The 24,367-nt window shown below is 43.1% G+C and overlaps 1 pseudogene; it reads left to right on the top strand.

Annotated features, from left to right (window-relative positions):
- Positions 1–14,889: 14,889 nt before the first annotated feature.
- On the top strand, positions 14,890–17,061 carry LOC127308705 (probable glucuronokinase 2; annotated as a pseudogene).
- The last annotated feature ends 7,306 nt before the right edge of the window (positions 17,062–24,367 follow it).

Raw genomic sequence — 24,367 nt, 5'->3', positions numbered from 1 at the left:
ACACCATTTACCACATGAAGCATTTTCTGTTTCCAACCAAATAGCAATTAACGAAGCGGTTTTCAACTCCGCCATGAACATTAAAAGTAAAAGCGAAGAACACTTGTGTTCATATGAAAAAGCGGAGCGTGTGTCTCTCCCACACAAGCATGAATTTATTCAGAGAATGAAAATAACAAAACGAAAATAAAAGCACACAGACGCTCCAAGTAAAGTACATAAGATGTGACGGAATAAAAATATAGTTTCACTAGAGGTGACCTGATAAGTTGTCGATGAAGAAGGGGATGCCTTGGGAATCCCCAAGCTTAGATGCTTGAGTCTTCTTGAAATATGCAGGGATGAACCACGGGGGCATCCCCAAGCTTAGACTTTTCACTCTTCTTGATCATAGTATATCATCCTCCTCTCTTGACCCTTGAAAACTTCCTCCACACCAAACTCGAAACAAACTCATTAGAGGGTTAGTGCATAATCAAAAATTCACATGTTCAGAGGTAACACAATCATTCTTAACACTTCTGGACATTGCCCAAAGCTACTAGAAGTTAATGGAACAAAGAAATCCATTCAACATAGGAAAAGAGGCAATGCGAATTAAAAGGCAGAATCTGTGAAAACAGAACAGTCCGTAAAGACGAATTTTTCTCGGGCACTTAACAGGCTCAGATGAAAAAGCTCAAATTGAATGAAAGTTGCGTACATATCTGAGGATCACTCACGTAAATTGGCAGATTTTCCTGAGTTACCTACAGACGGGGCTGCTCAATTTCGTGACAGTAAGAAATCTGTTTCTGCGCAGCAATCCAAATCTAGTATCAACTTTACTATCAAAGACTTTACTTGGCACAACAATGCAATAAAGTAAAGATAAGGAGAGGTTGCTACAGTAGTAACAACTTCCAAGACACAACAAAACAGTAGCAAAATAAAAACATGGGTTATCTCCCAAGAAGTGCTTTCTTTATAGCCATTAAGATGAGCTCGGTAATTTTAATGATGCTCGCGCAAGAAATAAGAGTTGAAGCAAAAGAGAGCATCAAAAGCAAATAAGAAACACTTTTAAGTCTAACCCACTTCCTATGAAAAGGAATCTTGTAAATAAACAAGTCATGTAAGCATAATGAAACAAGCATAGAAAGGCAACACAAGTGCAACTTCAAGATTCTCAACATAAAGAGGGGAAACTTAATATTATTAAGATGCATATAACCATGTTTCCCTCTCTCATAATAACTTTCAGTAGCATCATGAACAAACTCAACAATATAACTATCACATGAAACATTCTTATCATGAGCTACATGCATAAAATTATTACTCTCCACATAAGCATAGTCATTACTATTAATTGTAGTGGGAGCAAATTCAATAAAATAGCTATCATTATTATTCTGATCACCATAATCATCATATATAGGAGGCATATTGTAATCATAATTAATTTTCTCCTCAATAGTAGGTGGACTGAAAATATGATAGTCATCATTGTAATCATCATATATAGGAGGTAAAGTATCATCAAAGTAATTTTTCTCCTCCATGCTTGGGGGACTAAAAATATCATGCTCCTCAAAACCAGCTTCCCCAAGCTTAGAATTTTCCATAGCATTAGCAACAATGGTGTTCATAGCATTCATACTAATAACATTCCCATTAGCATGCATATAAAGTTTCATGGGTTTTTTAATTCTCTCTTCAAACACATCATGTCCTAATTCAAGATAAAGTTCATAAAGATCTCTCATTTTTTTGTTGTTTTCCATTAAGCCTAACTAGTGAAAATAAAAACAAGAAACAAAAAGATATAATTGCAGGATCTAAAGGAAATACCTTCGAGCACTCACACACCGGCAACAGTGCTAGGAGATAGCTTAGTAGTCGGAGGATGTGAATACCTTTTACCTTACCTCCCCGGCAACGGCGCCAGAAAATAGCTTGTTGCCGTGGGAGGCAATTCTCTGTTGTGTAACTTTTCTTCAGATCCCCGGCAACGGCGCCAGAAAATAGCTTGATGTCTACGCACGCTTCTATTCTTGTAGACAGTGTTGGGCCTCTAAGAGCAGAGGTTTGTAGAACAGCAGCAAGTTTCCCTTAAGTGAATCACCCAAGGTTTATCGAACTCAGGGAGGTAGAGGTCAGAGATATCCCTCTCAAGCAACCCTGCAATTACGATACAATAAGTCTCTTGTGTCCCCAACACACCTAATACACTTGTCAGATGTATAGTTGCACTAGTTCGGTGAAGAGATAGTGAGATGCAAGTGATATGGATGAATATGAGTGGTAATAGCAATCTGAAATAAATATGGCAGCAAGTAAACATGCAGTAGAACAGTAAATAAACGGAGTTTCGATATTCGGAAACAAGGCCTAGGGATCATACTTTCACTAGTGGACACTCTCAACATTGATCACATAACTGAATAAATAAATGCTACACTCTCTTGTTGGATAACAAACACCATTCATTGTGTAGGGCTACGAAAGCACACCTCAAGCCGGAGTTAACAAGCTCCACAACTTCATAAAGGAAACACACACGATGCGCACACTATCACCGTCACACCGTGGAGAGTGAATCCGGAGTTCATATTAAAGTAACCTCTAGAGTGTATAATAGTGATACTCTGGATAACTCTCCTAATGGAATCACTAATCGTGTAGTGGCTACAAAAGCTCCGCTCAGAGTTCATCAAGTACTTGACAAACACCACTCATAGGGATATCCACGTCAAATCATAAATCCAAGATAATATATTTATCATAGTGATAGTTAACTTCATAATCTACAAGAGATCACAATCATAACCTACGCCAAGTACTACATGATGCACACACTGTCCACTTTACATCATGAAGGAGGAATAGACTACTTTAATAACATCACTAGAGTAGCACATAGATGATATTCAACTAGATCACAAAGCTCATGATCACATAAAGATCACATGGGAGAGAGAGATGAACCACATAGCTACCGGTACAGCCCTTAGCCTCGAGGGAGAACTACTCCCTCCTCATCATAGGAGACAGCAATGTCCATGAAGATGGCGGTGGTGTCGATGGAGATGCCTTCCAGGGGCAATTCCCCGTCCCGGCGGCGTGCCGGAACAGAGACTTCTGTCCCCCGAACTTGGCTTCGCGATGGCGGCGGCTGCGTAACTTTTCTTGTCCCGTGGCTTATCTCTTTAGGGTTTTCGAGGCGGAGAGAATATATAGGCGGAAGGGCGGCCTCGAAGGAGCCAGGGGGTGGCCCCCCCATAGGCTGGCGCCCCCCCCCCCCCCCCCCCTTGGCTGCGCCGCCATGTGGGGTGGGGCCCCCAGGGCTCCCCTCTGGTCCCTCTCTGGCTCTCTAGAAGCTTCCGTGAAATACAAGATCGTGGGCGTTGATTTCGTCCAATTCCGAGAATATTTCCTGTGTAAGATTTCTGAAACCAAAAACAGCAGAAAACAGGAACTGGCACTTCGGCATCTTATTAATAGGTTAGTTCCGGAAAATGCATCAAAACGATATAAAGTATGAATCATGTAGGTATTGTCATAAAACTAGCATGGAACATAAGAAATTATAGATACATTTGAGACGTATCACATCCGCACCCTGATACGTCTCCAACGTATCCATAATTTCTGATGTTCCATGCTTGTTTTATGACAATACTTACATGTTTTGCTTGCACTTTATAATGTTTTTATGCGTTTTCCGGAACTAACCTATTAACAAGATGCCACAGTGCGGTTCTGTTCTCTCGCTGTTTTTGGTTCCGAAAGGCTGTTCGGGCAATATTCTCGGAATTCGACGAAACGAAGACCAAACATCATAATTCACCGAGACGGACCAGGACACCGAAGGGGAGTCAGAGGGGAGGCCTGGGGCCCCCACACCATAGGGCCACGCGGGCCAGCCCCTGGCCGCGCCGGCCTATGGGGAGGGAACCCTGTTGCCCCTCCTGCGCCGCCTCTTCGCCTATATAAACCCTTTCGACCTAAAAACGTGATACCGATTGACGAAACTCCAGAAAGACTCCAGGGGCACCGCCACCATCGCGAAACTCCAATTCGGGGGACAGAAGTCTCTGTTCCGGCACCCTGCCGGGACGGGGAAGTGCCCCCGGAAGCCATCTCCATCAACGCCACCGCCTCCATCATGCTCCGTGAGTAGTTCCCCCATGGACTACGGGTTCTAGCTGTAGCTAGTTGGTATCATCTCTCCCATGTACTTCAATACAATGATCTCATGAGCTGCCTTACATGATTGAGATTCATCTGATGTAATCGGTGTTGTGTTTGTCGGGATCCGATGGATTGTTACGTTATGATTGTCTATCTACAAAGTTTATGAAGTTATTGTTGCTGCAATCTTGTTGTGTTTAATGCTTGTCACTAGGGCCCGAGTGGCATGATCTTAGATTTAAGCTCTATACTTATTGCTTAGATTGTATCTACAAGTTGTATGCACATGTCTATGTCCGGAACCAAAGGCCCCAAAGTGACAGAAATTGGGACAACTGGAGGGGAAGGCTTAGATATGAGGATCACATGTTTTCACGGAGTGTTAATGTTTTGCTCCGGTGCTCTATTAAAAGGAGTACCTTAATTTCCAGTAGATTCCCTAGAGGCCCGGCTGCCACCGGCTGGTAGGACAAAAGATGTTGTACAAGTTTCTCATTGCGAGCACGTATGACTATATATGGGAAACATGCCTACATGATTAATAGACTTGATGTTCTTTCTTAATGCTATTTCAATCCTATCAATTGCCCAACTGTAATTTGTTCACCCAACACTTGTTATTGGAGAGTTACCACTAGTGTAGATAGCTGGGAACCCCGGTCCATCTCTCATCATCATATACTCGTTCTACATGACATTACAGTAGTATCAACTATTTTCTGGTGCCATTGCTCTCATATTACTGCTACTGCTGCTGTGTTACTGTTACTACTGCTCTCATATTACTGCTGCTTTCACATCACCCCTGTTACTAGTGCTTTTCCAGGTGCAGCTGAATTGACAACTCAGTTGTTAAGGCTTATAAGTATTCTTTACCTCCCCTTGTGTCGAATCAATAAATTTGGGTTTTACTTCCCTCGAAGACTGTTGCGATCCCCTATACTTGTGGGTTATCAAGACTATTTTCTGGCGCCGTTGCCGGGGAGGCATAGCTCTACTTATAAGTTCACCTGGGGAGTACACTCTACCTCTCTCTCTGTTTTTATTTTATTTTGTTTTGCCTAGTTTACTTTTGTCTAGTTTCTTTTTGTTTTTTTTATTTTCCCTATATACCCGAAAGTCCATAAAAATTTGAAAAACCGAAAAATTAAAAACTATTGCGATGGGAGAACCTACAACCTATTTGGAGCTTATTGAATTATATAATAATTATAGAGAATCAAGAACGGGAAAAGTTATGAGTGCTGTGATAGAAAAACTGAATACAATTGCTAAAATCTTGCTTAAACGCCATGATATAAACTGTTGCTCTCAACAGGATACTAAACATCTTAAATTTCAATGTGGCTTTAGTGAAGAAGTTTTAATTAAGAACTATAATTGGAATAGCTATCTTCATTTTGGGTTCGAAGAGGTAGAACAATTTGTCATGTTTATGGGAGCCTCTGAGATAGAATCCTTCATGGCTAAAAATTATGAAACTTGTGTTGTTTGTAAGGACCTTAAAGATTATGTCTCTTCTATCCTTAATTTTTGCATAGAAAGCTATAGTGATAATCCTTATATCATTGATTATAAAGAGAGACTCATTAATGCACAAGAATGCACTCACAATTTGCAGGAACCAGTGGAAGAAGAAATTGATGAACCTGAAAACTCATTGGATGAAAAAGAGGAGGAAATTGATGAACCTGAAAACTCATTGGATGAAAAAGAAGAGGAGAGTGATGAACAAAAGGAGGAAGAATGGATTAGCTACCCATGCCAACCTTCTAATGAGAGTAACTCTTTATCTCTTACACTATTTGATTGTCCTCCATGCTTACCGAAAGAGGTTGAATGTTATGTTCCTGTGGATTCTCTTGAAATATTCCCTATGAGTAAAACTTGTGAGAATAATTATGCTACTGTTATTTATGATAATCCATGCTACTTTGATAAATCTTATGATAATGCTTTGTTTGTGCCTGATGTCGAAATGCATGGTACTAAAGAATTTTGTGTAGCAAATGTTTATGATAAAGCTCTGGATGATGGTCCTATGTTACTTGATAATATTAATTGTACTACTAATGAAAATGGGATTGGAGAAGTCTTGACATTATCTATGAGTCCCATATCCTTTGAGATTGATCAATCATCTTGTTATATTATTGATAAAAGTGGGTTTGAAAGTTTAAATCCTATTATTTCTGAGCTTGATAAAAATTATGTGTTTGTGAATCATGAAAAGCATGTTGTATGTGATAGTTATGTTGTTGAGTTTGTTAATGAAGCTACTGAAAATTATTATGATAGAGGAAAATATGGTTGTAGAAATTTGCATGGCACTAAAACACCTCTCTATATGCTGAAAATTTTGAAGTTACTCTTGTTTTATCTTCTTATGCTTGTCACTTTGTTCTTCATTAATTTATTTGTGTACAAGATTCCTATGCATAGGAAGAGGGTTAGACTTAAATGTGTTTTGAACTTGCTTTTTGATGCTCTCTTTTGCTTCAACACTTATTTCTTGCGAGTGCATCATTAAAACTGTTGAGCCCATCTTAATGGCTATAAAGAAAGCACTTCTTGGGAGATAACCCATGTGTTTATTTTGCTACTGTTTTGTTGAGTCTTGGAAGTTGTTAGTACTGTAGCAACCTCTCCTTATCTTTATTTTATTGCAATGTTGTGCCAAGTGAAGTCTCTAATAGAATGTTGATACTAGATTTGGATTTCTGCGCAGAAACAGATTTCTATCTGTCACGAATCTAGGCAGGGCTCTCTGTAGGTAACTCAGAAAAATCTGCCAATTTACGTGCGCGTTCCTCAGATATGTACGTAACTTTCGTTAGTTTTGAGTTTTCTGATTTGAGCAACGGAAGTACCGTTTAAAAATTCGTGTTTACTGGCTGTTCTGTTTTGACAGATTCTGTCTCTGTTTTTGCATTGTCTCTTGTGGACTTTAAGTGAGGCTTTCTAGACGTGGAGAGCTGTAGCTAATGTTTTATTGAGTACTTGCAATGTGTCACTACAGGACCAATGTGAATTCAAGTTTTTTTAGTACTAACCCCTCTAATGAAGTTTATGAGAAGTTTGGTGTGAAGGAAGTTTTCAAGGATCAAGAGAGGAGGATGATATATGATCAAGAAGAGTGAAAAGCCTAAGCTTGGGGATGCCCCCGTGGTTCATCCCTGCATATTTCAAAAAGACTCAAGCGTCTAAGCTTGGGGATGCCCAAGGCATCCCCTTCTTCATCAACTTATCAGGTTTCTTCTATTGAAACTATATTTTTATTCGGTCACATCATATGTGCTTTGCTTGGAGCGTCTGTGTGTTTTTATTTTTGTTTATGTTTGAATAAGATTGGATCCTAGCAATCCTTGTGTGGGAGAGACACACGCTCCGCTTTTTCATATGAACACTTGTGTTCTTCGTTTTACTTTTAATGTTCAATGTTAAAAGTTGGAAGCTATTGCATTTATTGCTATTTGGTTGGAAAAAGAAAATGCTTCATATTGTCTTGGATAATTTGATACTTGGCAATTGTTTTGAGCTCTCAAGTAGATCATGATTAAGCTCTTGCATCATGTAGTTTAAACCTATTAGTGGAGAAATACCGTAGAGCTTGTTGAAATTGGTTTGCATGATTGGTCTCTCTAAGGTCTAGATATTTTCTGGTAAAAGTGTTTGAGCAACAAGGAAGACAGTGTAGAGTTTTATAATGCTTGCAATATGTTCTTATGTAAGTTTTGCTGTACCGGTTCATACTTGTGTTTGCTTCAAACAACCTTGCTAGCCAAAGCCTTGTACCGAGAGGAAATGCTTCTCGTGCATCCAAAACCTTGAGCCAAAACCTATGCCATTCGTGTCCACCATAACTACCTACTATGTGGTATTTCCTGCCATTCCAAGCAAATACTTCATGTGCTACCTTTAAATAATTCAAAAGCTATTATCTCTTATTTGTGTCAATGTTTTATAGCTCATGAGGAAGTATGTGGTGTTTTATCTTTCGATCTTGTCATTTACTTCGGACAGACTTTCACCAATGGACTAGTGGCTTCATCCGCTTATCCAATAATTTTGCAAAAAGAGCTGGCACGGGGTTCCCAGCCCCCAATTAATCAACTTTCATTAATAATTCTCTTCACATGTTTTGCTCTGATTCATCAGTAAGCAACTTAATTTTGCAAATAGACACTCCTTCATGGTATGTGAATGTTGGAAGGCACCCGAGGATTCGGTTAGCCATGGCTTGTGAAAGCAAAAGGTTGGGAGGAGTGTCAACCATAAATAAAACTAAAATACATGTGTAAACAAAAGAGAAGAGGGATGATCTACCTTCTTTGGTAGAGATAACGTCCTTCATGGGAGCCGCTCTTGAAAGTCTGGTTGATGAGGTAGTTAGAGTGCCCACTATCATTCGTTGACAACAACAAACACCTCTCAAATTTTTACTTTTATGCTCTCTATATGTTTTCAAAACTTAAAAAGCTCTAGCACATGATTTAATCCCTGCTTCCCTCTGCGAAGGGCCATTCTTTTACTTTATGTTGAGTCAGTTTACCTACTTCCTTCCATCTTAGAAGCAAACACTTGTGTTAACTGTGCATCGATTCTTACATACTTGCATATTTGCATTCATCATATTACTTTGTGTTGACAATTATCCATGAGATATGCATGTTGAAAGTTGAAAGCAACTGCTGAAACTTAAATCTTCCTCTGTGTTGCTCCAATGCCTTTACTTTGAATTTATTGCTTTATGAGTTAACTCTTGTGCAAGGCTTTGATGCTTGTCTTGAAAGTACTCTTCATGAAAAGTTTTGCTATATGTTATCTATTTGTTAGCAACTATAGATCATTGCCTTGAGTCACTTCATTCATCTCATATGCTTTGTAATAGTATGATCAAGGTTATGTAAGTAGCATGTCACTACAGAAATTATTCTTTTTATCGTTTACCTACTCGAGGACGAGTAGGAACTAAGCTTGGGGATGCTGATACGTCTCCAACGTATCCATAATTTCTGATGTTCCATGCTTATTTTATGACAATACTTACATGTTTTGCTTGCACTTTATAATGTTTTTATGCGTTTTCCGGAACTAACCTATTAACAAGATGCCACGGTGCAGGTTCTGTTCTCTGCTGTTTTGGTTCCGAAAGGCTGTTCGGGCAATATTCTCGGAATTCGACGAAACGAAGACCAAACATCATAATTCACCGAGACGGACCAGGACACCGAAGGGGAGTCGGAGGGAGGCCTGGGCCCCCACACCATCGGGCCGCGCGGGCCACACCCGGGCCGCGCCGGCCTATGGGGAGGGCACCCTGTTGCCCCTCCTGCGCCGCCTCTTCACCTATATAAACCCTTTCGACCTAAAAATGCGATACCGATTGACGAAACTCCAGAAAGACTCGAGGGGCGCCGCCACCATTGCGAAACTCCAATTCGGGGGACAGAAGTCTCTGTTCCGGCACCCTGCCGGGACGGGGAAGTGCCCCCGGAAGCCATCTCCATCAACGCCACCGCCTCCATCATGCTCCGTGAGTAGTTCCCCCATGGACTACGGGTTCTAGCTGTAGCTAGTTGGTATCATCTCTCCCATGTACTTCAATACAATGATCTCATGAGCTGCCTTACATGATTGAGATTCATCTGATGTAATCGGTGTTGTGTTTGTCGGGATCCGATGGATTGTTACGTTATGATTGTCTATCTACAAAGTTTATGAAGTTATTGTTGCTGCAATCTTGTTGTGTTTAATGCTTGTCACTAGGGCCCGAGTGGCATGATCTTAGATTTAAGCTCTATACTTATTGCTTAGATTGTATCTACAAGTTGTATGCACATGTCTATGTCCGGAACCAAAGGCCCCAAAGTGACAGAAATTGGGACAACTGGAGGGGAAGGCTTAGATATGAGGATCACATGTTTTCACGGAGTGTTAATGCTTTGCTCCGGTGCTCTATTAAAAGGAGTACCTTAATTTCCAGTAGATTCCCTAGAGGCCCGGCTGCCATCGGCTGGTAGGACAAAAGATGTTGTACAAGTTTCTCATTGCGAGCACGTATGACTATATATGGGAAACATGCCTACATGATTAATAGACTTGATGTTCTTTCTTAATGCTATTTCAATCCTATCAATTGCCCAACTGTAATTTGTTCACCCAACACTTGTTATTGGAGAGTTACCACTAGTGTAGATAGCTGGGAACCCCGGTCCATCTCTCATCATCATATACTCGTTCTACATGACATTAGAAGTAGTATCAACTATTTTCTGGTGCCATTGCTCTCATATTACTGCGCTCTTTGCTGTTTGTATTCTTTGTTACTACTGCTCTCATATTACTGCTGCTTTCACATCACCCCTGTTACTAGTGCTTTTCCAGGTGTAGCTGAATTGACAACTCAGTTGTTAAGGCTTATAAGTATTCTTTACCTCCCCTTGTGTCGAATCAATAAATTTGGGTTTTACTTCCCTCGAAAACTGTTGCGATCCCCTATACTTGTGGGTTATCACACCCCTTCCAGTATTAAGTTACAAACAACAGACAATTGCATTAAGTATGGTACGTAATGTAATCAACACAAATATCCTTAGACAAAGCATTGATGTTTTATCCCTAGTGGCAACAGCACATCCACAACCTTAGAACTTTCTGTCACTGTCCCAGATTCAATGGAGGCATGAACCCACTATCTAGCATAAATACTCCCTCTTGGAGTTACAAGTATCAACTTGGCCAGAGTATCTACTAGCAACGGAGAGCATGCAAGAACATAAACAACATATGTATGATAGATTGATAATCAACTTGACATAGTATTCAATATTCATCGGGTCCCAACAAACACAACATGTAGCATTACAAATAGATGATCTTGATCATGACAGGCAGCTCACAAGATCTAACATGATAGCACAATGAGGAGAAGATAACCATCTAGCTACTGTTATGGACCCATAGTCCAAGGATGAACTACTCACGCATCAACCCGGAGGCGAGCATGATGATGTAGAACCCTCCGGTGATGATTCCCCTCTCTGGCAGGGTGCCGGAGGCGATCTCCTGAATCCCCCCGAGATGGGATTGGCGGCGGCGGCGTCTCTGGAAGTATTTCCGTATTGTGGCTCTCGGTAATAGGGTTTTCGCGACGGAGAGTTTAAGTAGGCGGAAGGGCAGGGTCGGTGGAGGCACGAGGGCCCCACACCATAGGGCGGCGCGGGCCCCACCCAGGCCGCGCGGCCCTGTGGTCTGGGCGCCTCGTCGCCCCACCTCGTATGCTCTTCGGTCTTCTGGAAGCTCCATGGAAAAATAAGACCCTGGGCGTTGATTTCGTCCAATTCCGAGAATATTTTCTTTGTAGGATTTCTGAAACCAAAAACAGCAGAAAACAACAACTGGCTCTTCGGCATCTCGTTAATAGGTTAGTGCCGGAAAATACATAATAATGATGTAAAGTATGTATAAAACATGTGAGTATTGTCATAAAAGTAGCATGGAACATAAGAAATTATAGATACGTTTGAGACGTATCACTGAGCGAGGGTGCCCTCCTCAGCAACGACACCACGAAGGTGCTGGGAGATATACTCACCAGTAGAATCAGCACGGAACACGCGAATGGGTGAGGAATACTGAGTGCGGACCATGGCCGCAAAACGCTGATAAATAGAGAGCACCTCACTGCGAGAGCGCATGAAAAACACCCAGGTGTACCATAAAAAATCATCAATGAATAAGATATAGTATCGATGGCCCCCTTTCGAAGCGAAGGGAGCCGGACCCCAAACATTTGAATGGACTAAATCGAACGGTCGCTGAGAGACAGACACACTAGTAGGATAGGGAAGCTGAATCTGTTTGCCTAACCTACAACCCTGACAGTGTAACGACCCATCTCCAGAGACAGACCCCAGAAGGCCACGATGAACCAAAGACGACAGGCGAGAGTCACAAAGGTGACCAAGACGATGATGCCACTGCTGAAAAGAGCCGGTGACAGAGGCAACAACCGGAGGAGAACTGGCAGATGAAGTGGCAGCGGAAGGAACACGAAGCCAGTCTAACTCCCAAAGCCCCGGAGACTTACGGCTACGAGGGCCAGCTCCAACCAGGGCTTGTGTGCGACGATCCTGAACCGCACAAGACTCAGCGTCAAGAATGACGCGACAACCAGAATCGGTGAGCTGGCTAGCAGAGAAAAGGTTCATCTAAAGGCGAGGAACACGAGAAACATCAGGGACAGAGAAAGAGGGAGTAGAAAGGGTGCCTCTACTAGAAACAGGAATAGAGGTACCATCAGCCGTGACAACACGGACAAGAGAAATAAGAGACCGAAGAGCAGACAGAATAGAGGACTCAGAGGTCATATGAAAGGAAGCTCCAGAATCCAGATACCACGGGGACGTACCGATTTGTGTAGAAAGTGGTGGTCGCGCGGTGCCGAAGAGCCGATCCACAGAACCAAAGCGCCGGCGAGGAAGAGTCTGTAGTAGCGAGCAGACCACGAAGACCCACGAGAATGTCACGATCGAGAGAGTGCAACTGCAGAAGATCTGAAGAGCCGGCTGCGACGATCCTGGAACTGCGGACGTAAACTGGGATCCCGCGTCCAGCAGGTGGAGGAAGTGTGGCCAACCTTGCCACAGTAGGTGCAATGAGGACGAGGGCGGAGACTCGGACCGCAAGGCTGCTGACGTAAACTGGAATCCCAAGCATCAAGCAGGCAGTGAAGCTGTGCTATCTCCCATGCGCAGAGAGGGGCGCGACTGGAGAGGTCGACATACAATCAGGTGCCGACGAGGAGCTATCACCCACACGCACAAAGGCCACCAAAGGGGGCGACAAAGAGCAACACGCCGATGAAGAAAGAGTCGCCAAAGCGCGTTCATAACCACGTGAAGAGGCCGCGAAAGTCGATGTAGAGCGGCAGGCCGACGTAGACGGAGTCGACGAAGCGCGGCCATAACCGCGGGAAGAGGCCGCAAAAGTCGATGTAGAGCGGTGGGCCGACGTAGACGAAGTCGGCGAAGCGCGGGCAGGACCGCATGAAGAGGCCACAAAAGTCGATGTAGAGCGGCAGGCCGAGGGAGACAAAATCGGCGAAGCGCGGCCAGAGCCGCGGGAAGAGGCCGCGAAAGTCGGTATAGAACGGCGAGCCAACGTAGACGGAGTCGGTGAAGCGCGGGCAGAGCCGCGTGAAGAGGCCGCAAACGGCGACGAAGAATGGCTAGCCATCATACACGGAGGCAGCGGACAAAGACCAAGTACCGAAGGGAGGCCCAAAGATAAGGCGGGATCAGCAGAAGAAGACATCAGATAACAATAGCCGACGATAGTAATTTTTTTCTGTTTTTTTTCGCTCTTTTTTTTGTTTTTTTTTTGCTTTTTTTTTACCTCAGACGTAAGTCAACTAGACAAGAAACGGCCCCTCCGATCGAGAACAGAGCGGGCGAGCGGCCGAGCGGGAGCGCTGCGAGCCTGGCGTCGGGGAGCGAGCGGGAGCGGGAGCAGCCTGGAATCGATCCGTCGGGGGGAGGGAGTCCTGGCGTCGGGGAGCGAGCGGGAGCAGCCTGGAATCGGGCCGCGAGCGGGAGCGGGAGCAGCCTGGAATCGGGCGGCGAGCGGGAGCGGCCTGGAATCGTGGCTGTGAGATCGAAGACGGGGAATCGGGTCCGGCCTCCCGAGCGGGAGCGAGCGGGGGCAGGTCGGTCCAGATCGAAGACGGGGATCGAAGACGATGAAGAGCAGCAGAGTCAGATCGAGGACGGGGATCGGAGATTGGAGCGGACGGACGGACGACGGACGAGAGATTGGAACAAGCAACGTCGGCGGCCGGGGAATAGAGGATCAATTTAGCTATGATACCATGTTAGAGTAATATGCTTGTTGTATTACCAGGGGCCAAGGCCACGATATATAGTACATGTACAGATGCACGTATGCAGAAAGCCCCCTAACATATGGAAAAACTACAATATACAGATATATACATCTAACACCAACATGTGCCTCTTCGGTTTCTCCGGATATGTAGCCATGGCACTTCGACAGAAAACACGGATGGTGCCCATATAAACAGGCGAATCAAAAATATACAAAAGCACAACATGGTCCAGAACCCCCAAATCTAACCGCTAACTAAAGAATCAACACTACACTCTAAAGAATCAACACTACACTTTGAAGAACTAGAAATATAAACACTGCTAACTTGTAAGAGGATTTCAATATAAGCAAATCGCTCTAGAGGAGGACGGTGCCTTCAAGACGACGAGCATTTGGGCACACCTGTCCGAGAAATAGGAAAAGACGCTTGTTAAGTGTGAGAATTGCGACATCTTCGCATGAAAGTCATCTTACATGCTTATATATATTGATCGCCGATGTTTCCGTTGATCACTTTTGCATGATACTTATGTCATACTATTTAGCTTTTCCTTTTCAACATTTTGATCACGTGCATGATCGATGTACTGCCTATTTTCCTAATTTTGTGTTATTGCAAATGTGAGTGTACTCTGTGTCGTCATGACAAAAGTATACTGAACAATATCCTAGAGAAGTAATGTTTGGCAGATATGATCGCCAGATGTGTGAACATAGTCAAGATTATCAGGATGCCAATAACGTAATAGCTGGCAGATATGATCGCCAGATGGAACACAGTGCTGTTGCCGGAGATAGCACAGTATATGACCAATACACCGGCAACAGTTCAAGTACAGGAGTAGCGGCATCGGAGAAACCGGTGGTGACGAACTCTTCTGCTGGCGTCGTTATCCGGTCCACCAACCTGACTTGTCAACCATCTCCACCGGAGGATCAGCGGCGACGGCGGCGGCGATGGAAGTGGAACACAGGGCATACGCGCGCGTGGGTCTCCTCGGCAACCCCAGCGACGTGTACGGCGGCCGCGCCGTCTCCTTCGCCGTCGCCGGCCTCTGGGCGACCGTCCGCCTCCGCCCCTCCGAGGAGCTCCTCGTACAGCCCCACCCGCGCCACGACCTCGTCGCCTTCCCCTGCCTCTCCGCACTCGTAAGATCGCAATCCCCAAATCGAAATTCTTGCTCCTTCCCGCCGTCTCTTCTCCTGACAATCAGCTAGCTCAATCCGATCATGCAGAGATTAATCGGATTTGGCAAGATATAGTTTTTACTACCAGTAGTTTCTTTCCTGGCGAGATTGATCGGCACCGGTTAGTCAATTACTCGAATCAAAATCGATATCTCTACATCTCCGTGTAACAGGTGGAGCGTCTGGATGGGGGAGGGTACTACGGCGGCGTCCGGCTGCTGCTGGCCATCTGCAAAATCTTTCACAGCCACTGTAAGCGCAACGGCATCGCCCTGGAGGACAAGAACTTCACTCTATCCTATGACACCAACATTCCTCGCCAGGTACCCCGCCCTTAGATTCCTCTGTCCTACAGCACCCTTTTGTCATGACCGCATGACGTAACTGACAGTCGCGCGTGTTCTCTCTGCATTTCTGCAGGCCGGGCTCTCCGGCTCGAGCGCCGGACAAGATCAAGGTCGAGGTCCGGCCTAACCTCATTCTAGACGCGGAGAAGGAGCTCGGGATCGTCGCCGGGCTTCAGGATCGGGTCGCGCAGGTCTGTGGCCTTGTTTACATGGTACGACAAATTTGTGTATTGGTGGTAAGGGTGTCAAGTGGGATCCCACTTTTGTCCCACTTGTAGTATAATTTGACTTTTCTAGTACAAATTTTGACATCAAAATTTGAACTACATAGTACAAAATGACATCCCACTGGGATCCCACCTTGACACCCTAATTGGTGGCAGCTATATTATAAAACACCCCTCCACGTCGATCACCTAACCTAGCTAACCTGATGGTTAGTCATGATGACGACTGTTTTGTGCTAATCTCTCAGTTTTGCCACTTGTCAGGATTTTAGCCAAGAGCATATGGATAAGCTGGGTCACGGCATATACACACCGCTAGACGTCAATCTACTCCCCCCTGTCTATCTTATCTATGCTGAGAACCCAAGCGACTCTGGCAAGGTTTGTTCAATCTTGGTTAATATTCCAAACCTTTTGTTTGAAAAATATTTTTACACTCCTTTAGACTAATATATCAAACTTCAAACCTTGTATAACCAATTAGGTCCACAGCAGTGTCAGGCAAAGATGGCTTGATGGCGACGAGTTCATAATATCATCCATGAAGGAAGTCGCGCATCTAGCCTATGATGGCCACAATGCGTTGTTGCAGAAGAATTACACTGAACTCGCGAGGCTTATGAACAGAAACTTTGATCTGAGAAGGTGAGGCTAACGTCAACGAGGCTTAGAAATCAACAATCTTGTTAGCCAAGATATGAGATTTTCCATCGCAACAATATTACCGACTAGTGAGTTAACTAGTTAAGCGTGATTGGTGGTTGTAGGCAAATGTTTGGAGACGACGTGCTTGGAGCGGTGAATATAAAGATGGTCGAAGTAGCGAGGAGTGTTGGCGCTGCATCGAAGTTCACCGGCAGCGGAGGTGCAGTGGTTGCGTTTTGCCCGGATGGGGACGCACAGGCGGAGCTCCTGAAGAAGGCGTGCGAGGAGGCTGGCTTCGTCGTGGAGCCGATCGAAGTCGCCCCGTCGGTGCTGACAGAGGAGGAGGTTGCAAGCTTGTACAAGTCACCGGTAGACAAAAGGATATCATAAGCAAACTCTTGCTATAAAGCATAGCAAATATCCAATTTGTTGAAATCACTCGCAGTCACAGGAGTTGTGTCATGTGAACGATATTCTGAGAGTGAGAAGTGCTGTTTGATAATTGATATATTTTTCATGCGGTGCAAGTGTAACATTGTTCTTTTACAGGAAAAAATAAATATATACTAGCAAAGCTTCGTTTTTTTTCACTGGTTGCTAGCTAGCTAGAGGAATAGTTATACTCCCTTCAATTCGTTTTAATTAACACAAATTTAGTCAACTTTTCTACTAATTTTTTATCAATTAAAAAAATCGAAGAAAATATTAAAAAAATATGGATGAAATCCCTCAAAAAGGAACAACATGGATGGAACCAATGAATCTAGTTCTACTCCTAGTGAAGGATAACCCGAATTCGGTAGAGAAGGCTCCATCTTCGGGTACCACTATTTTTTTCGAAACGCGGTACAAACGTAGATGCTTACAAAAACGTGCATACACTCGCCCCTATAAACGCACACACGCACACCCTACTTATATGAACATCTCCGAGAGACTGTGTCCAAAAAACTTGATCCGGCAGGTTTTGAGATTGATGAAGTCACCACATGCATCTCGCGGTCGACGGGAACGCCGCCTCCCACTAAAACGTATTACACCTTAATTTGCATCTAGCTAGAACGCGTTTTTCATCCACACAAACGCAAGCAGACGCTTTTCGTCTATTTGCGTCGATCCGTTGATACCCTAATTACCCAAACATCCAGCTAGAGATGCACTACGGAACCAGTCAAGGTGCCGACGGCCGGCGGGCGGCATAGCTACCTTGCCTTTTGGCACAGGCTTGTGCCGACGGCAGCCGTCGGCACAATAACGCCTAAGACACGAGCAAATATGCCGTCGGCATAGAAATAACGCCGTTTGGTAATTCTGGCTCGAATTTTTTCAAAAAAAATTCAATTTTTTTATCCCAATTTTTTAATCTCTCACCTGCACCATTTTAACTCTAACTACACTTACTATTAGGTCTAATTCCACTCATGGTCAAACTTCCCAGTCAGTCACCCATCCTCACACTACTCCACCCCTAGCACGCTTAACTTCTCGGTTCCATTTAGATTGGATTCCATGAAAGAAATGACACCTTCTGACAATAATACCATATCAATACTATTAATCCTTATTGCTTGATGTTGCACATCATTATTTTTTGAATTCCAAACAATTACCTACATAAACTACAAGAATGAGTATATTAATCTTGAATTCAAATGGACAATAAAATAATTTTTTCTTTTTTATTTAATATGGAATAATTAATATCTTTAAATCTGTAAATCAAAATTTGACAAATAATATGTCTAAATCGATTAGAAAAATGAGAGGAATCCAAATATGACACCTATATCATATTTTGAATCTAAAAATAATTTTTCCAAAAATTCATGAGCATTAGATCATGTACCAGTTGTTCAAATCTGGCCAGCCTCCTACCGATTCGGCAGGATTTTGTCTTTTTCATGAGGGATGGATGGAAAAGTTCCAGATCCACCGGTTGGGAAATTTTCCATCTTAGGTGGTCTAGTATTTTTTTAAAAATGTGTCGGTACCAATGTGAAACTTTAATTTGGTGGTTGCTTCACAAAACATCGCGTTTTTGGCACCTCAAAAAAGGAAAATGGCTTTTTCGCGCGATGAAAAGGAAAATTTCCTCCTGCAACATCGTAAGACATCTCAAAATACACATGTGTGCATAATATAGGCACATTATCACAAACTATGCCGCGATTCTATCCATAACATTGGTCGTTTGACCTAAATGTCATGAAACCTCGAACATCATAGCTCATTTTGTGAAGGATTTTTTGTGATGTTCGCAATTTTCCAACTTTAATATTTTTCCTTGCAACTATGACATATAATATGATAGCACGCGAAGGTTTCACATTGTTTGGACCATTTTTGAATTTTTATTGCCGTTTCAAACTACATTCAAAACGGCGGGCATGAAGATCCTTTGCCCGGGGCCGAGGCTCGCTAAACTTGCACTGGATCTCTGATGAAATAGCATGTTGTGAATCTAAAAATATTTTTTACAAAAAATCTTGAGCAATATATCATGTACCTGTAGTTCAAATATGGTCGGCCTCCTACCGATTCGGCGGGAATTTGTCTTTTTCATGAGTGGTAGATGGAAAGGTTCCAGATACACCGGTTGAGAAATTTTCCATCTTAGTTGGTCTACTATTTTTGAAAAATATGTTGGTACCAATGTGAATCTTTAATTTGGTGGTTGCTTTACAAAACACTCCGTTTTCGGCACCTCAAAAATGGAAAATGTTTTTTTCGTGCGATGAAATGGAAAACTTCCTCCTGCAATATCGTAAGACATTCCAATATGCACATGTGTGCACAATATGGGCACATTATCACAAACTATGCCGCGATTCTATCCATAACATTGGTCGTTTGACCTAAATGTCATGAAACCTCGAACATGATAGCTCATTTTGTGAACGATTTTTTGTGATGTTCACAATTTTCCAACTTTAATATTTTTTCTTGCAACTATGACACATAATATGAGACCACGCGAAGGTTTTACATTGTTTCGATCGTTTTCGAATTTTTTATGCCTGTTTCAAACTATATTCAAAACGGCGGGCATGAAGATCCTTTGCCCGGGGCTGAGGCTCGCTAAACTTTCACTGGATCTCTAATGAAATAACATGTTGTGAATCTAAAAATAATTTTTACAAAAAATCATGAGCAATATATCATGTACTTATAGTTCAAATCTGGTCGGCCTCCTACCGATTCTGCAGGAATTTGTCTTTTTCATGAGGGGTGGATGGAAAGGTTCCAGATACACAGGTTGAGAAATTTTCCATCTTAGTTGGTCTAGTATTTTTGAAAAATGTGTTGGTACCCATGTGAATCTTTAATGTGGTGGTTGCTTCACAAAACACACCGTTTTCGGCACCTCAAAAATGAAAAATAGTTTTTTCGTGCGATGAAATGGAAAACTTCCTCCTACAATATCGTAAGACATCCCAATATGCACATGTGTGCACAATATGGGCACACATCATCACAAACTATGCCAGGATTCTATCCATAACATTGGTTGTTCTGTGTGAAAGTCATAAAACATCGGATATGATAGCTCATTTTTTATAAGGTTCTTTGAGATATTTTAAATATTCCAAGTTTGATATTTTTCCAAGATAGAACTTATTTTTCTGAAATTTTTGATATATTATTTATATTTTTCTGATTACAATGATTTAGTTATGATTTTTTGAAGATTAATGTGGTAAAATGAAAAATAGCTATGCCGACGCCGTCGGCACAGGGCTGAAATATGTGGGCACAGGTCTGACGCTGTTAGTTCACCGTCACGACGGAGAGGTTGTGCCGACGGTTGCCATCGGCACAGACCTTCATGTGCCGATGGTTTACCTGTGCCGACGACTGACCTGCTGGCTTGGTCGGAACGACGCTCCGATATTTTACCATCGGCACAGGATCTAGCCGTCGGCACCTTAACTGATTTCCGTAGCTATGAAACTTAAAGAGAAGTTGGACCGGCCGCTGGATGATCGCGTGGCAGAGACCACGTCGGTCCCTTCCAGCCTGCGCGACGCGCCGCATGCATCCATCCCTCCTAGCTTGCTCTAGCACATGTATGCAACCGATCAGCGTTATCGCTAATCACCGTCAGCACCACATGGTTTTTGGTACAGTAGTACGCATGGTTCGCTTTCATTTACTAAAAAGAAGTGCGTCATTGCACATCAGCCCATCTACTCCGAGGCACAAATACATCCCTAAAATTCGAGTATTATACTAAGATCGAAAGTATAGTACTTTCTCCGTTCCATTAAACATGTTTAGATCTAGATATTATATCTAGATATTATTTGATATCTAAATACATCCATATTTAGACATATTTAATGGGAGGGAGGGACGCAACTAAAAGCGACACCGGTATCTACCTGCTACCGACCACATTTCACATTGTTGCTTTCCGTCTTTCTTTCGCGTCGCGTCTCCCCTCCCGCGCCTCTCACCTTTTCACCATTGATCAAATCGTCGGTCACTCCAACAGAATATTTCTCCTGCGTTGGAATCTGTCGCGACGCCAGACTCCTTCACCGCCCTTTTCGCTGCATGTAGTTCGCTAAATCGGGCCAGAACGCGGCGGCCACTCCCCCCTCCACTGCGCACAAAAGGTGTTCGACCGTTTGTCTGGTAGGCGACACCGGTCGCTGTTTGTTGCCTCCATTGCTGCCGATGATTTCGAACCCCTTTTTTTGCCTCTAGACATGGATAGCGACAAGGAAATGATCCAACAAATCATGGATGACGATGCAACCTATGATGACGACGTTCGGGAGCAGTTGGTGATCATCACTTGCCTTCAAAAAATGTTTGATGGCGTCGAGGAGAAGAAGAAGAGGTCGCACCATGGAGGTTCAAGACCGGGAAGAAGTAAGTCGAAGCTCCGGCAGAGGTTGGAGGGTCATATGATGTTGTACTACGACTAGTTCTCTAACACTGCAACACACGCAACCGTTTTTTGCGGCGCTATAGGATGAGCGAGGGCTTGTTCATGGAAATCCTTCATGGCGTGAGAGAGTTCGACCCCTGCTTCCGACTGAAGCACGATTGATGGTTTTTGAGATTCCTCCTTCAACGGCGGGTCCGTTGATGTTGTTTTTAGGAATAATGGTCTCTCAGTCCATGCCCCTGCTTGGCGGAGGTGTTGCTGATCCCGACGAGAGCTTTGTGGAGTCCAAGCTATTGGAATGACTTCGATCTGATGTTGTATCGTGGCGTGGTGGCAGAGATGGGTTGTTCTTGGAGTGCGGCGGTCTTGACTATTGTGTGTCTGCGAATAATGGTGAGGATCCAGCCGCCTGAAGGGCGGGGTGGTGTTGGCCCTGGATCCGGCGCCGAAGAGGCTCAGGGGCTCCTTCGGTTGATGTTCCTTATCGGGCTAGATCCAGTCTTACAGGGTTGGTGGCTATCGCGGCTCATTAACACATTACGGCTAGGGTTTATTCAGCGTCAACGAATGGACCAACTGTTGGTGCTCTTCTTCTCCGGCGACAAAGAAGGATGTGTGTGCTTGGTAGTTGTGGCGATGGCCGTTTTCAGCAGCACAACCGTTTGTATCTTCCTTGTGTTGTGTTACTTGTATGTGTACCAATTTTATATTATTATGTTTATGAATACATGTAATGTATGCCTACAGCCTGAATTCGCTAGAGATGGAATTTCTTAAAGAGAAGTTGGACCAACCGCTGGATGACACGTGCCAGAGACCACGTACTCCCTTCTGCCCAAAAAAATGTTGGTTTGGTCGAAGCCAAGGTTCGTAAAGTTTTATCATCTATATTGACAACAAAAGAATCATATTTTTAGAAATGCCATGAAATGTATTTTTACTTTTTTTAATCATGTGGGAGTTAGAATTAATTCCTGTTTACTTACTTTTATCCATGAGGGGGGGGGGGGGGGGGGGGGGAAAGAGGCGTCTATATTCAGCTACAAAGTTTATTTTGTATACTGCAGGTGGCTCCATCTTTTTCTTAATCGGAGTTCTGGGTATGGCCGACATTCTCGCTTCCGCTTCGTCGACCCCCGCTTTCGCGGTTGCTTCCCTCTAAGGCGGAACGCTCTCCTACCGATGCCTTGAGTTTCTCGCCCCTTTGCCTTAGGATTCGTTAATTCTCTTTCTCGATGGGATGAGGAAGGGATATAACTCATTCTTTCTCAACAATTATTCAAATTGGAATAGTTTTATTACTTCAATGCAATCTATTTTTCTTTTTGAAAAAGAAAATACCTCGCTTGTGAAGTAAATCATCGCCCCTACGATCCAACCAATTGGAAGAGAATCAATAGACTCCTTTTCGGGAGCGATTCATCCTTCCCGAGGCCATACCCAATCGAAAAAGGATATTATCCAAACACATTTCAAGTAATTGTAATAAAACCTGGCCTGTTGACCTTTTTGCTTTTCCAGCGATATGTACATATCTAAGTAATTGTCGTTCTGTCAGACCATAATAAAAATGTAATTTCTGTTTTTCTTGAAGACGAATACGATATTGCCTGTAAAGATATAAATAAATCTAAATAACCTTTAGATTCATCTAAGATTCAGATTCCCAGTAAAAAAATTATAGAATAGAAAAATATGGGATAAAAAAATAAATCCACTTAGTTTTAGACTTGGTACAACCCAAAAACACTTTCCTTTCCACGGTCACCTTGACCCATCTAAAAACCACAGTTATCATATCTCTAGATAAGAACTAGAGGTAGTCATTTGACTACAAGCAAGGTAGTGATAACTAGGATAATCTAAATGTCCTAAAAGTAAAATCCTAAATGCAAATGCTCATTGTAAAATAGCTCACCTCAAGTAGTCACTGCCACTTCTAGCTAGCAGACCCTAGGGAGGAAGTAGGAAGAGATGTTTTCCATTAACCATTAACCGGCGGAGTCACCGTTTATCCGAGTAATCCACAAACGACAAAAATCTCTCTTTTGCCTACCTCTATCTCGATGAGAGGAAACAAAAGATCTTTTTACCTGTTGGGTAATCATTCGATTAAAAGAGAAATTGACCTGCAAAAATTAAAAAATTGTTCTGTTCTCTTTTGTAATTTAGAACAAACATAAACTAATTGGTTTCTGTTTTCTTATTCGGAATTTTGCTTTTCATGGTTCTCATTTCTACAACTCGCGATTTTCGCGTGAGAACCAAATCCAAGTTGGTGAAGATCATGATTTGGGCAAGGAATAGGTTTACATAGTTATTGTTCGTTTATATTAACATCTAAATGATTAGGAAACTTGGCCATTTATTACTTGGACCATATTTACAATTTATTTACATAGTAGAATCAATCTAAATTGGAAGGGTACGAATTCTACACTTGTAGCTTCAATGGGAGTTTGGCATATGCCAGCTCTGACCGAAATCTTTGGGGATGATTCTGTATTACAATTTGGTGGAGGAACTTTAGGACATCCTTAGGGAAACACACCTGGTGCAACAACTAATCGAGTGGCTTTAGAAGCCTGTGTACAAGCTCGTAACGAAGGGCGTGATCTTGCTCGCGAAGATAATGAAATTATCCGAGCAGCTTGCAAATGGTATATTCGACACCATTAACATGGTAAATATCTCGACGCAGTGATCCAAAAAGTGAAATGGTTCGTAATTTGGACGATTGATCCTCAAAATATTTTTGGAAAAACGAATTTTAGAAAAATAAAAAAAGTGAGACAACTCACCCTTCCCTTGACCCTTCCGTGTCATTCTCTCTCATCTCTCATTTCCACTTTGCTTTTTTTCTTCTTTGCGCCAATTGACGAGCAGAATACTTTTTTTTAAAGAATTCGTCCAGCTTCAAAGCCCATGCCTTAGGACCGGCCCAGATCAGCCCACCTATCGCTGACACGAAAGCGTGACCTACAAACCCAAGCCCA

Source organism: Lolium perenne, chromosome 6 (assembly GCF_019359855.2).
Source record: "Lolium perenne isolate Kyuss_39 chromosome 6, Kyuss_2.0, whole genome shotgun sequence".
Lineage (NCBI taxonomy): Eukaryota > Viridiplantae > Streptophyta > Magnoliopsida > Poales > Poaceae > Lolium > Lolium perenne.
Note: the sequence above shows the minus strand (reverse complement) of the source record. Positions and strands in the feature narration are given on the sequence as shown.